The following is a 14,434-nucleotide window of genomic DNA, read 5'->3' on the forward strand; positions in this document are numbered from 1 at the left end:
TATAATTCTGTGAGACCAGAAACACCAATAGTTGGCATAAGCAGATGAAGATTCTCCCCAGGACCTCCACTAGAATACTCCAGAAGTCATAATACCAGTTGTAGAAATTTATCTAAATAGGAGGATTTAGAAATTAAGTATGGGAGTCAATCCCCAAATCATTTCAGTATCTTGAAATAAAGCAATCAGTGGACCAAACTTACTATCTAATAGTTCTTTCAAATGTTTGAAATGTTAGGTTTCTCTTTGAATTTCAAATGTTTGAAATGATTATGTGTAGTCAAGGATTAAAACATAAGCAGTACTGTTATAAACCACCATAATGTGCTACATCTGTTAATAAAAGACCTCCTCTTCCAGCTTCCACCTTGGTCTGAACACCCAATATGAAAGTTTTCTACAATCTCCCCAGCCACCTTGGATACCACCCCTGTGGGCACTTGACCTGCCTCAGTCTCACCCCACGCTTCATCTCAGTTTCAACTGAGTCACAGGTAGGTCATTTCTACAGCAGATCTACTAGGATCACACATCGCACATCTCAGTTTCTTTACTGAGGACCTGAGAGGTCATAGAAAGAAGTCACTTTGTTAACTTTATAGCCTCCTGTCTTCTCTGTGGTGCTTTGTCCAGTTTGCTCATTCATTCATTTCCATCCATCCATTCATTCTATCTTTCTCCTTCTCTTCTTTAGAGTAATGGCCAAAACCTCCCCTTGTCTACAGCAGAACAGTTCCACTGTCACCCAGATCCTTTGGAAATTTATCTTTTTACTTCCAAGCACACTGACCAAGGCATTTTTTCCAAATAAACAGCTCCTTTCCTTGAGAAATTGTGTTGCTAGTTGTTACTAGATGTCATTTGCCCATCCTGTTACATCCAGTTACTTTGTTTGCTCTAACCTCTTTTTTATTGTGAAATATAATATACATACAGAAAACTGCATACATATCAACTTTTTACCTTCAACTTCTACTCTCTTTGAATTTTAATGGAGAAACCAGTTACTTTTCATTAACAACATATTAAATAAAAACATAAATCATTTAGTAACATGGCTATAATTGTAGTCCACAGATCCAAGATGTAAATGAACCAAGGCCAAGCTTAAATGAGAACACTAAAGGTCCATGTAATCTGTTGGTTGCTAAATGGGATATGCTCAAATCTTTGTTTCTTATTCCTGATTGCCAAAAAATCAAGTAGGTAAATGCTCTTACAATGAGCAGATTCAATGCTGTATCTACTTGCTGAAAAATATGTATTATACTATTTAAGATTACATGAGAATTATAAAATATGTATGATAGGATTTTGGATTAAATGGGAACATCAAAATAAAATGAATAAAATCGATAATTTCAGCAGGCTCTTATGTAGTCAGGGTCTATCTCTTCAGACTGTGTATTAAATTCTTGCTTCTTGCTTTTGGCTGTCTGTCTTTTATAATTTTACAGACAATAAGAAGAAGCAGCAGAAGAGAAAGAAGTCCAACACCTAGTCTATCAGATGAAATTATTATTTATTAATCATTCTCACGAAAGATTTGCTGGGGGAGAAAGGTTAAGCTTATTACTACATGGTGGTCCCTAGATTGGTAGGTAGTTCATCATTGCTGCCTCAGACCCTGTTAACACTGATAACTAATGGCTGGCATGATGCCTGTCATATTAAATGCTTCCTCTCAAAGGAAGAAAAACAGCACTGAAAGAAAGTAATTGGTTCACTCTCAATTAATTGCAAATGGTTTTAAAAGAGCAAGGAGAGGCCGGGTGCAGTGGTTTATGCCTGTAGTCCCAGCACTTTGGGAGGCTGAGGCGGATGGATCACCTAAGGTCAGGAGTTCGAGATCAGCCTGGCCAACAGGGCAAAACCCCATCCCTATTAAAAATACAAAAATTAGCTGGGTGTGGTGGTGCCTGCCTGTAATCTCAGCTACTCAGGAGACTGAGGCAGGAGAATCACTTGAACCCAGGAGGCAGAGGTTGCAGTGAATTGAGATTATGCCACTGCACTCCAGCCTGGGCGACAGAGTGAGAGACTCTGTCTAAAAAAAGCAAGGAGAACACTTGCTGTTGTCTTTGATGATCAGTCTAAATATAACAATCCCTGTCTGTTTTTCTTCATTGATTAACTTCAATTTCAAAGGTATGTTAGTGTGCCAAATGTTTGAGGTAGAAATAAAAAATTTTCCAACATGTAATAAATCATAATATAGCAACAGTCCAGAAATGATACCAAATTGCCTTCAATAATGAAAACAACAACAAGAGAACAAAACCTGCTAAGTGTTGAAAATAGGTTTTAGGACTGATAGCCCTCCTTCCCTCCCTCTCCCTTTCTCCTCTTTAATTAAAGTCAAATTCCACTTATTCTTCTAGGCTTGATACAAATTCTAATGCCCTCAGTCAAGGATTCATAGATCACTGCAATCCACCATCATCTTTTGCTCTTCTTAATATCTTGAATATGTGATATCTGCCCCATTCATCTGTAGTTGCCAAAATATAAATAATAAATAACTAGAATGATTGTTCACCTTTTTGTGAATATGTATCCTGATTTCTCCCCACCTCCACCACCACGGTTAGTTACAACTTTCTTTTTATTTTATTTTTTGAGATGAAGTCCCATTCTGTTGCCCAGGCTGAAGTGCAATGGCACAGTCTCGGCTCACTGCAACCTCCGCCTCCCAGGTTCAAGCAATTCTCTTGCCTCAGCCTCCCAAGTAGCTGGGATTACAGGTGCCCACCACCATGCCTGGCTAATTTTCATATTTGTAGTAGAGATGGGGTTTCACCATGTTGGCCAGGCTGGTCTTGAACTCCTGACCTCAGGTGATCCACCTGCCTCGGCCTCCCAAAGTGCTGGGATTACAGGCATGAGTCACCGTTCCTGGCCAGTTACAACTTTCTTAAGGGAATTGGCTGTACTTTTTATACCTCCCACTGGCATAGCATGGTGTTTTGCATAGAGAAAAGCTTAGTAAATATTTATTTGACAACATGTTTTCCCAAAGGGAGCTAGTAAATAGTTGTTCCCTCTGTTATTAAGCAAACTCCCAGACCAGAAATTGTTTGGCCTTGGTATGGTTTCTTCACTAGAAGCTGTCCAGTCTTGTCTTTTTTTTTTTTTTTTTGAGATGGAGTCTTGCTCTGTCACCCAGGCTAGAGTGCAGTGGCGCAATCTTGGGCCACTTCAACCTCTACCTCCTGGGTTCAAGTGATTCTTCTGCCTCAGCCTCCTGTGTAGCTGGGACTACAGGTGCGTGCCACCATGCCCAGCTAATTTTTGTATTTGTAGTAGAGTCAGGGTTTCACCATATTGGCAAGGCTAGTCTCAAACTCCTGACCTCATGATCCGCCCGCCTCAGCCTCCCAAAGTGATGGGATTACAGGCGTGAGCCACTGCTCCCTGTCAAAGCTGTCCATTCTTTAGTGTGGACTTCTTATATGGTTGCCATTGAGAGTGTTCATAAAATAAGTCAACATAACATAGGAATGAACAATTACAAAAACTTGTGTTTAGAATAAAATCGGTAATTAGATGATTTTGTGAGAGAGATGAACATTTTTTGATGAACTATTTTGTTCATCCAAGTAAATGCTCAGGGACCTCCCCCACCCCGCCACCCTCATTCTCCCACTTCTAATTGATGTATTTAGGAATTAAGAAATTTGAATTTTGTTTCTAATTCAATCAAAGAGTTGCTGTAAGAGTACTGGGAAATCCTAATGGTAAGTGTTTAAATCATTCATCAGTAGACAATGGAATAAACCAGACATTCCAATCAGATCCGAAAGGATACATTTATATGGATTAAAAGTTGAAACCCTAGGACAATAAATGACCATATAAAAGCAATTAATATTCACTTAACCAATAGATACTAAGCACCTACTATGTGCCAGGCACAATTCTAGGTACTTGGGATATATCTGTAAATAAAACAGACAAAGGTTCCTGTGTCCTTATTCTCAAGGAGCTTACATTTTAGTGGATGGAAACTAACAACAAAATAAATAAACTATATTTTATGTGAAAAGGTGAACGATGCTATGGGATCAGAACTGTCAAGAGCTGTCCTTGTTGGGGATTTGAAGTAGCAAATAGAATGGACCTCAATGAGAGGATAAAATTCAAATTAAGACTTTGCAATAGGGGAGGGAGTGAGCCCAACAGGCATATTGGTGGGACATCTGAGAGTATTCTACTGTTAGAACAAAGGTAAATGAGAAAGTAGAACAACACATTGGCAATGCATGAGATGGACAAAGAGATAATATCCTTAATAAAGAAAAAAAGAGTTCTTAAAAATCATTAAAAAAATCAATACCCTATAGAAAATGGGTGCATGACATCAACAAATAATCCTTTAATGAAGTTCAACAAAAAGTGAAAAATGTCCAACCTTACAAATAATCAGTAAAGTACACATTAAAGCAGCCTCACTATTGGGGTTTCTAGTTTGTTAAGATTAAATAATGTTGGCGAGGCCATAGGGAGGCAGACATTCTTCTACAATGCTAATGGAAGCATAAAATGACACAACGTCTTGTAAAATAATTTTCCTATATTTATCAATAGCCTTTATTTTAGAAACACTTCTCACGGAAATAATCAGAAGTTAAGACAAAATGTATATATAAGTATATTTACTGCAGCAATATTTATAATAATATATAAATACAAGTGATTAATATCTAGATATTATCCAAACTGAAGTCTGCAGCCCAGGAAATATCCATGAGCATTTGATGCCTCCACATAAATGTTCCATAAATACCTCAAACTCCAAATGTCCAAACCCAAACTCACCTTCTCCAGTCCCTATTCCGGCCCTTAGATCTCTTCCCCTTGTCTTCCCTAGTTCAGTGAATGTCACCTACTTAGACCCACTGCTTAAGACACAAACCCAGGACTCATCCTTGATGGCTTCTCTCTTGCTTCCCACATTCTATCAATCCCCATGTTTTGTCAATTCTACTGTAATGTTTCTTGAATACATCCATCTTCTCTATTCACACTGGAACTGCCCTAGCGCAGCCCTCACCATTTTATACTTAGGCTAATGAATAGCTGCTTACTTGGCCTGGTCCACTGTGGCCAATCTTACCTTCAACCTACCTGTCTTCCTTGCCCTATAGGACTCTTTCTAAAATATAAAACTGGATCAAACAATTACTTTGTTTACAATTTTAAAATGGTTCCCTACTGCTACCAGATTAATATCCAAACACCTTAGACTTTCATGATCTGACTCCTGATGGTCAACTTTCCTGTCCTGCCAGCATGAATGTTTCTTCTTTTTTTTTCTTTTTGAGACAGGGTCTCCCTCTGTCACCCAGGCTGGAGTGCAGTGCCATGATCGTGGCTCACTGCAGCCTCCAACTCTTGGGCTCTAGGTATCCTTCCACCTCAGCCTCCCATGTAGCTGGGACTACAGGCATGCACCACCATGCCCCTCTAATTTTTTGATTTTGTAGAGATGGGGTCTTGCTATGTTGCCTAGGGTGGTCTCAAACTCCTGGCCCCAAGAGATCCTCCCACCTTGGCCTCCCAAAGTTCTGAGACTACAGGCATAAGCCACCGCACCTGGTCCAGCCTGAATTCTTAAACTCCATCTATTACCATCTTCTTACAAATTACATTTCATGTCTTTGCATATTCTACTTCCCCTGCCTGTCCTCCTATACATTTACTGTTGGCCAGACAACTTCTCTTCACCTGTGTAGACTCAGCTGAGGTATCCTATCTTCCAGGAAGCCTTGCCTGACTCCATGCCCCCAATTCATTTTTGGGTTTCATTGTTCTATTGATCTCTCAAAGAACATCATGCATATTTTTATCTAACATGTATTACACTGTTGTGCACACATTGCTTTGTTTCTTTGGTAATTCTTTTGACTGCCACATCTGGCTAAGCTGTAGTACTCCAGTGGGCACCATTTACACAGTGACCAAACTGCACAACTGTATTGAACAGTCATGTATCCTTTCCACCACAGACAGATCATCTTTATACATCCATGCACAATAATTGGCCCAGTTCAAGTGCTAGAATAGACATATTTATATAACAGACATTTGTTTAATGAAAGAAAAAGTGAGCAATCAACAAAACTCTAGTTGTCTTGATGAAAAATTCCTTCAGACCAGTGATTCTCAAAGTGTAGTCTCTGAATAAGCAACATGCATCACTGGGGAACTTGTTAAAATGCAGATTCTCAGGCCCCACTCCAGACCTACTGAATCAGAGACTCTGGCAATGGAACCTAAGACACTGTTTTAACAAACCATCTAGATGATTCTAATGCATGCTTTACTTTGAGAAACACCGTCTTAGACTGCTCAAAACTAAAAGTAAAGATTTCATTTCAAGGGTTCAAATCACTTTGCCTGTAAGAAGGTCATTTACTTAATTTTTAAAAAAGTTTAAGTTATAAGGCAGTTCAGACATTCAAGGTATATAAAACAATATTACAGACACCCATGTACCCACCATTCAGATCTGCGGGTATTTGATCCATCACCCTAAAAGAAATAAAACAGCAAAACACTACCAACCCATCTCTCTCTCTCATCTCTCACCAAGCTAACCACTGTTTTACAGTTGGTGTGTGTTTTTCCCATGCATGCTTTTATACTTTTACTACGTAAGTGTGTAGGCATCTACTTATTAATGAGAGACTTTGTCCAGGATGTCAGAACAGAAATCACAACACTTGCCCCAGCAAGCTGCATGGGAAGACACCTGGAGTAGCCAGCAGCCAGTGCCAACCAAACCTGCCCCTCTCCAGCATTTGGTGGGAAAAAATAGAGCTCACATGAGCTTTACAAAATGCAATCCGAGGGGGTTAAAATAAGAAAACCAAGTTATACTTATTTAACTGTTGCTGACTGTAAAAGCTAAAATAAAAAGTAGGTTTTGCCTTGAAGCTAAGGGTGTCAAACACATAGTACCAAGAAAGTTGTACTGACAAACTTTGTCATTTTTGTGTAGATTACACACACAAGGGATGTGTGCACCTGCCAGTGTATCGTGCACCATGGATATAAAGAGTTCCAAAAGAGCTATGATCTTTTTTTGGATATAAGGAATTCCGAAAGAGCTGGCTCCAACTATCAACACCATAGATGAGTCTTGATTTTGTCTTCTGAAAAATGGCATTACCTGCTGTCTTATGGCTTAAAAAAAGGGAGTGATGATGACTTGAGTGTTAATTTATTTCTTATTTGGGAGCCTATACGTTTATGAAAATATGATTACCAAACTCATAAGTCTACTCCTCCTAAAATTAAAAAATTAAAGACAAAAAGAAAGAAAAAAAGAAGGGGAGAGAGCAGGGAAGGAGGGAATAAGAGAGGGAAAAAGGGAGAACAAAACTTAACAACTATTTCCTCCCCGTCCTGACTTTCCTACTTTCTCCAGCTTGGCTTCTTATGATGACTTCCTACTCATCTTTACAACTGGCTTCTTATGATGACTTCCTAGTCATCTTTACAATTTCTCTTTCTCACATTCTCTTTCAAAGCCTGTAATTTAGCCTCTTTTTCCAGGTGATTCTTAGGGATACCAAAGTTTGAAATCATTGCTCTTGGTGGTATGGAGCCCTAGAAGTTTTACATTGTTGTTTTTGTTTTATGTATGCATGTGTGTATGAATATACATACACATATATAGTGTGTTTATATACATACACACACCTCCGTGTATGGTGTGTGTGTGTGTGTGTGTATGTTTAAACATAGTTCACAGTTTTGGATGGCAGCTAATGAATAAACACATTCTCCTTGGTCAATTTACTCTACAAATTTGATCACATACATCTATTTTCTCCTATCCCTGATACCATGTCACTAATACCGAGCTTATAACCACAAACTACAGTACTCAAAACCCCCTTTCATCGTTCCCCTTTTTATCCATCATACACTTGGCTACAAGATCAGTCCCTTGAAAGCCCCACCTTGACCATTCCTCTCCGTACTTGAAGGGCCTCCAGTAGCTGCCTAATTGTGACCAAGTCTGCTAGGTGTCTCCGCAATGTTCCCTCACAAAGAAATCCCACTTTCATTCCGGGTGGCAAGGTACCCAGCCACATTTTCCCACTTCCTTTGCAACTACGAGTCGGTAGATGAGATTGTAGATAGAAGTTGCTTGATGGGCATTCTGGTAAGACCCCCTAAAGAGGAAAAACACAGCTAGTAATGGGTGCCTTTTTCTACCCCTCCCCCATTGTTGCTGTTGTCTAGAATTTATACATGAAGGCTAGCACCCCAGCAGTTACCTTGAACCAAGAGGAAATCTTGAGGATAAAGCCATATGCTAAGAATAGCAATGCAGAGTCATAGAAGGTATCTGAGTCCCTGCTGACCATAGAACCACGACCCCTGCTTTGGAGAAAAAAATAAACCTTTGTCTGTTTAAGTCACTGTTTTTTATGGTTTTCACTATGGGCAGGCCCAAAATAATACTTTGATCTCTTCACAAATTTAGCTATTTCTCCAATTTGGCCAATGTATTACGTTGGTATACTTTGATCTATTGCTTCTCTTCCAAAGAACAGGGGCTTGCAGATAAAGCCATCTGAGTTAAAGCCCAGCCCTGCCACTGTGACAGTGAATTCTTTAGGCACTGCTCCTAACCATTTTACCCTAAGTTTCTTTGTCTACAAACAGAGAATAAAAATAATATACACATTGGGGTGTTTGTTATTTTTCTTTCAACCTGCTTTTAAATCGTTAATAGCTCAACAGCACCAATAGGGAAAACATTTGGGGAAAGGAAAAAGAGATAAAACTCAAACGCGGGCCGGGCGCAGTGGCTCACGCCTGTAATCCCAGCACTTTGGGAGGCCAAGGCGGGCGGATCACGAGGTCAGGAGATCGAGACCATCCTGGCTAACATGGTGAAACCCCATCTCTACTAAAAATACAAAAAATTAGCCATCTCTACTAAAAATACAAAAAATTAGCCAGGCGTGGTGGCGGGTGCCTATAGTCCCAGTTACTCAGGAGGCTGAGGCAGGAGAATGGCGTGAACCCGGGAGGCGGAGTTTGCAGTGAGCGGAGATCGTGGCACTGCACTCCAGCCTGGGTGACAGAGCGAGATTCCATCTCAAAACAAAAACAAAAACAAAAACAAACAAACAAACAAAGAAACAAAAAAACCTGAAACCCGGATATATTTTCTAACTTCTGAACAGCTCTTACAAGCAGTTTGGTGGATGAAAATGCATACTGTTTAAAAAAAAGTGGAAAAATGTCAATAAATTGGGCTTTAACAATTGACATTTTACCCTCCCATTCTCATGAATAACAGGAATCTGACTACACACATGTTACATTAGCCACTTGACCAAGGAAGAAAAAAAGCAAGAGAGAGAAAAGAAAGAAATAAATTTCAAGAACTTTGGCTCTAGCAGGATCAGTTGCCCAAAGTCCCCGGAATGGAGAAACATATGATTTATATCTTGTTATTTTCCATTTGGTTAAATTGACTCTTAATGACTTGAAATAGGTCCTTTCAAATGGAATTGCAAAAAAGTAAATTCTGCTCAAACTCTTACATTGTGTAATTTCATTTCTGCTCTCATGCACATTAAACTAAACTGGTTGGAGAAAAATCTCTTGCTAAATTAAATTTGGTTTGATCAGGAAATTTGTGTGCATGTGCAGGCAAAGCACAGTATGTGTGGGTTAAAAAAATGTCCTGGTTATTTAAAGTGTTCTTTTTCACGGATGATTCAGTTTTACCATAGCTTCATTAGTGAACTAAATTTGTGTTAATGTGGATCTGTGTTGTGAGTGAAATAGGCTTTGGTCCTTTGTTGGGAAATCACTCAAATAGTAGACATTTTGTCCTTTCTGAAGAAAAATAATACAGCCTCAAAGGCTGGAACATTTGAGCATCTTTAAATCCTTCCTTCTCCAGCTCCACATGACTCTTCTTGCCGTTTCCTAATGCCGTCATCATTTCCTTTTCAAAAACCTTTTCCTTGCTCATCCCAGTCCCATTTCGCTCATCAGGCTCTAAAACGCAGAATTGGCCCCTGGGTCCCATCTGTCCTGGCCTATGTCCTTAGCTGTATTTCTGCCGCAATAATTACCTTCCACTTTACTACCTGACTTTTAAAATATACAATAACAAAATTTAAATGAAGTTGTTTCAAAGAATTTCAGGGCAAGGAAAGTGCTTTTTAGACGGTCAAAATGCCCTACTGCAATAACACAGGTACAGGGCCCATTATTTCATAGTTCTTGATGCCCGTTGAAAGCAAAAAGACTGAATTCACAAGTAGCCTGTTTGACAGGTACCACTGAAGGCCTTTCAACCTCAGTCACCAGAAGTTCCACTCTGCTAAGATATATGAGAAGTCTGCATTTTATAGGGCATTTAAAAAGCAGTCAGATGAGTAGGAGCAAAGGATTAAAAAAAATTATGAAGAATTTGAATTTGATGAATATTGTTAAAAGCACATGTTAAAGTAATGCATGACAAAAATGAGGTTTATATCAGTGAAGTAGAGATTACTGAACAACATACAATCCCAAATTAAAGAAAGGCATCTTTGGGATCCCTGCAGGATGGGGCCTCACTATGGCATCTCATTTCCCTAGGCAATGAGCAATATGGTCTTGGATGGAGAGCCAACAACAACCAATTACATGCTCAGCGCCTCCAGAGGGCCCCAAGCTTATTTTCATCTTTCCTCTCTTTCACAGTATTCCTGATTGCATCGAAATTCTGGAAAGGGGCTCAGGAGGGACATTTCTTTTGGGGGAGTGTCTGAAGCTAAGACTATCCATAACTCTTAGCGTGAGTTCAGATCAGTGTGACCCTGCAGAACCATCCTGAATGTGCCAGACCTGGACCATGTCTTCCTGTACAATCTTAGGAGGCAAAGTCCAGCATGGTTAAAAGCGTAGAATTCCATGTCATCTGGCTTATTAAGGAAATAATATATACCAGAATGGGTATACAACATGTGTAACGTTTGTCACATGTTTCTCACTTATGGAATTCTTTATATACATGGAAATGGATAGAGAAGCCCAATACCTAAACAGATAAAAGTCCAGCTGCATGTTGGGTGGTGACCCAGATGGTCTCTCCCCACCAGCACTCCTCCCAGCACAGACTTTTAAGGGGCTTCTCAGAGCCCCAAAAGTTCAGAGGACCCCATCTGGAATATGGTGCCTCTCTAAACCTCCTGGGAGCTACACACTGGGAGGGCAATGATTCTTGGCCTCTGTGGTCAGCGGAATCAAGTATTGTCCTCTGAATCTCTACTCCCACAACTCCCAGGTCTCACATCTTAGCCATGTTACAGGTTTCATTGCTTGGAATTCCTTGAGAGTTTTTTCTTTCTGGATTTGGTGATTATTGAACAAAAAATATTAGAACAGCATGATTTTCAATCTTCAGAAACTCTGCGTAATGACTTTAGACTGGATCCAATAAACAGCCCACATAGCTTTAAGGAAATTGATCAAACTCAAATATTTGGCTACAGTATTTTCATTCACTAAATGCCGAATTTATGTTTTCTTTATTTTCCTCTGTTTTTATTTTTAATGGAAGTACAATTTATATAAAGTAAAATGCACAGGTGAGTTTTAACAGATGCCAGGTAGCCCACGGTTCTATAAACATTTCCATCACTCTAGAAAATTCCCTCATGCCCCTTGCCAGCCAATCCTCTCTTCTCCCCAAGGTAATCACTATTTTGATTCTTATCACCACAGATTAGTTATTCCTTTTCTAGAACTACATAAAATGAATTAATACAGCGTTCATTCTTTTGTGTCTAATGCCTCAGGTTTTCAGCATTTATAGAAATCTCTTCTTAGTTTCCTTATCTGTAAATTGAGGAGAATGCCTTGTAAAAAGAGTGTGCAAGTATTCGGAGGTGCCCCCGGTTTCCTGGTGGGAATGGAAGACCTCTGAGGTCACCTTGATTGAGGTGGGATGAAGAAGAGGCTGGGGACTGGGGTTGCAGGAGCCTTCTCATCTTTAAACAGAACAGCTGTCCTTTTCCATGCTTTACAAATTGGGGGCCACTGGAAGATTTCCAATGGGAAAAGGAGAGGGCTATTTGTAAAGATGAAAAACACTTAGAGAACCATAGGTCTTGAAGATTCTTAGTGATCTCTTTTTCTTGAACATTCTATAAATTACAAATAGTGTTTTTTGATATGAGAACTATGGCTGGTCCTCTCTAGGGAGGGCTGGGAGACAGAGGCAGCCAGACAGGGGGCCCCAAGGGAGGGCCTGGGCACTGAGTGCTGTAATACTAGCACTGGTTACAATCAGATAGCACCACCCCAACCCAGGCGCCTAGACAATAGGCCAGAGGCCATGGGCAAGAGGAGGCACAAAGACAGCATTCAAAAGGCCTGGCTCCCGCAGCCAGTGAGCATTTCTATAGACTCTGCCAGATCCTGACCAAGCCTGAATGTCACCTTATTACCAAAAAGCCATTTTTCCATAGTTAGTTTTTAAACTGCTAAAAATAATAAACACAGAAAGGAAAGTTCTGACACAACCTTATATGCAGAGATAAACTGAAACTGTGTTGTTATAATAATGTAAACAAACTGGATCCTAAATTATAACCCAGTGATCTGAATGGTTGCTTGATATGACCACATACCTCAGGACTGAAAGGCAAATTCAGAAGACTTGCTAGTCAAGTGGATCTTTACTGCACAGGTGCTTGTACCCTATCTGACTCGCTGGAACCAATGGGTTATCTAATTCTCATGCCTTTTTTTTTTTTTTTTGAGATGGAGTCTCACTCTGTCGCCCAGGCTGGAGTGCAGTGGCGTGATCTCCGCTCACTGCAAGCTCCGCCTCCTGGGTTCACACCATTCTCCTGCCTCAGCCTCCTGAGTAGCTGGGACTACAGGCACCCACCACCACACCCGGCTAATTTTTTGTATTTTTTAGTAGAGACAGGGTTTCACCATGTTAGCCAGGATGGTCTCGATCTCCTGACCTCATGATCCGCCTGCCTTTTTAGCACTCAAGGAAAAGACACATGGGAAAGGATTGTTGGATCTTCACTGAGCACAATTTTCTGGCATAACAAGTGAAAATGGGCTCTTTTCTCTCACTGCCCTGTTACTCTTCTTTTCTCGAGTGAATTAGTATCACTGCTTTTCTGTTATGTTTTTAGTTCATTTAATGCTTATATTTTTTCGGAATACCTATAGAGTTCAAAACTACATTAAATAACAACAGCAGCAACACTACACATTAGGAGATAATTCCAATAATGCTAAAAAGGGACAATTAATAGCAAAGATCACAAGTCTGCAAATAGTCAAGCTGACATCTGACCTTCTTATTCATTAAATCATGTGTGGAACTTGGCACCCACGCAGGACAGCCAACCAGAAGGAAATCGCAGATCTGGAAAAAAGGAAACACAGAAGATAAATATAATTTGTTGTTTTAAAGTTTCCCAACATTCGATTAATCTACAACTGTTCTTATTTCTATGTTTAAATAGGGTCTGGTTTCAGAGCTATCTCTGATTTTGAATAGATGCAAATAGACTTAGATAAAATCTTATTCTAAAGGGGAGATGGTTTCAGGGAAAGGGACTCTAACACAAGGACGGTAAGAACACATGACAGGCATGGGACAACTTTTGTGAATCTCAGAGATGTACATTTCTGTGGAGTTTTAGGAACAAGACCCAAGAGCTTTGGATTGGCAGTCTGGGAAGATGAATAAAAGGCAAATGTGAACCTCAAACTGTTTAGCCACTTTGTGTTAAAGAGAATCCTGCTTTATCTCAGTGGATGGTTCCTGGAATAGGTCTCAACATATAAGAGCTGCAATTGAGCCGTCGGGTGGGGCACTGCCATATGAAACCTGTGGGGAAGCGATGGGTTCTTCATCAGGGTATGCATCTGAGCGTGAAGCCATGGAGCTGTCTAGATTGTGCTAAATGCAATCATATGGTGAACACTTCTCCCAGGTACAAACAAGATGAGAAAGGCAGCCAAACAGACCACGACACCTGCCATGCCGCAGAGGATGTCGCCAAGTGGCTGTCTGCATGGCAAGTGACAAGCCGCTTTTCAACTAACTGCAGTCCTACAATTTTTGTTGTTGTTGTTGTAAATAACACAGAAATTTTAGAAAAACAGAGGTTAGCAGGGAAAACATCTGGGTTCCCACTACCCAAAATATAAACATTTTGTCACCTATGCTCTAATTTTTTTTTAATTTAAAAAAGGGCATATTTTAAAATAACATGAAGAATGCCTTTTTTTAAATTAGAAAAATTAGAGCATAGGTATAATCTCCTTGACAACCCCACACCAAGCCCAGAATGTGAGTTGGTTTGTATCTTTCAAGACCACTATTTTTCCTTTTTAACATTCACATACATAAATGCATATCCAAGGCAATGAA

General features: G+C 39.9%; 1 protein-coding gene across 26 annotated transcripts in view; it reads right to left on the reverse strand.

Annotated features, from left to right (window-relative positions):
* Nucleotides 1–14,434, reverse strand: part of THRB (thyroid hormone receptor beta) — a 377,155-nt gene that overhangs the window by 205,052 nt on the left and 157,669 nt on the right. For all 26 annotated transcript variants that reach the window (XM_034955977.4, XM_063602735.1, XM_055109566.3 and 23 more), the window contains exon 2: nucleotides 13,349–13,420. The gene's annotated coding sequence lies outside the window, so the exon portion shown is untranslated. The remainder of the gene's footprint in view (nucleotides 1–13,348; nucleotides 13,421–14,434) is intronic.

Source organism: Pan paniscus, chromosome 2 (genome assembly GCF_029289425.2).
Source record: "Pan paniscus chromosome 2, NHGRI_mPanPan1-v2.0_pri, whole genome shotgun sequence".
In the NCBI taxonomy this organism is placed as follows: Eukaryota; Metazoa; Chordata; class Mammalia; order Primates; family Hominidae; genus Pan; species Pan paniscus.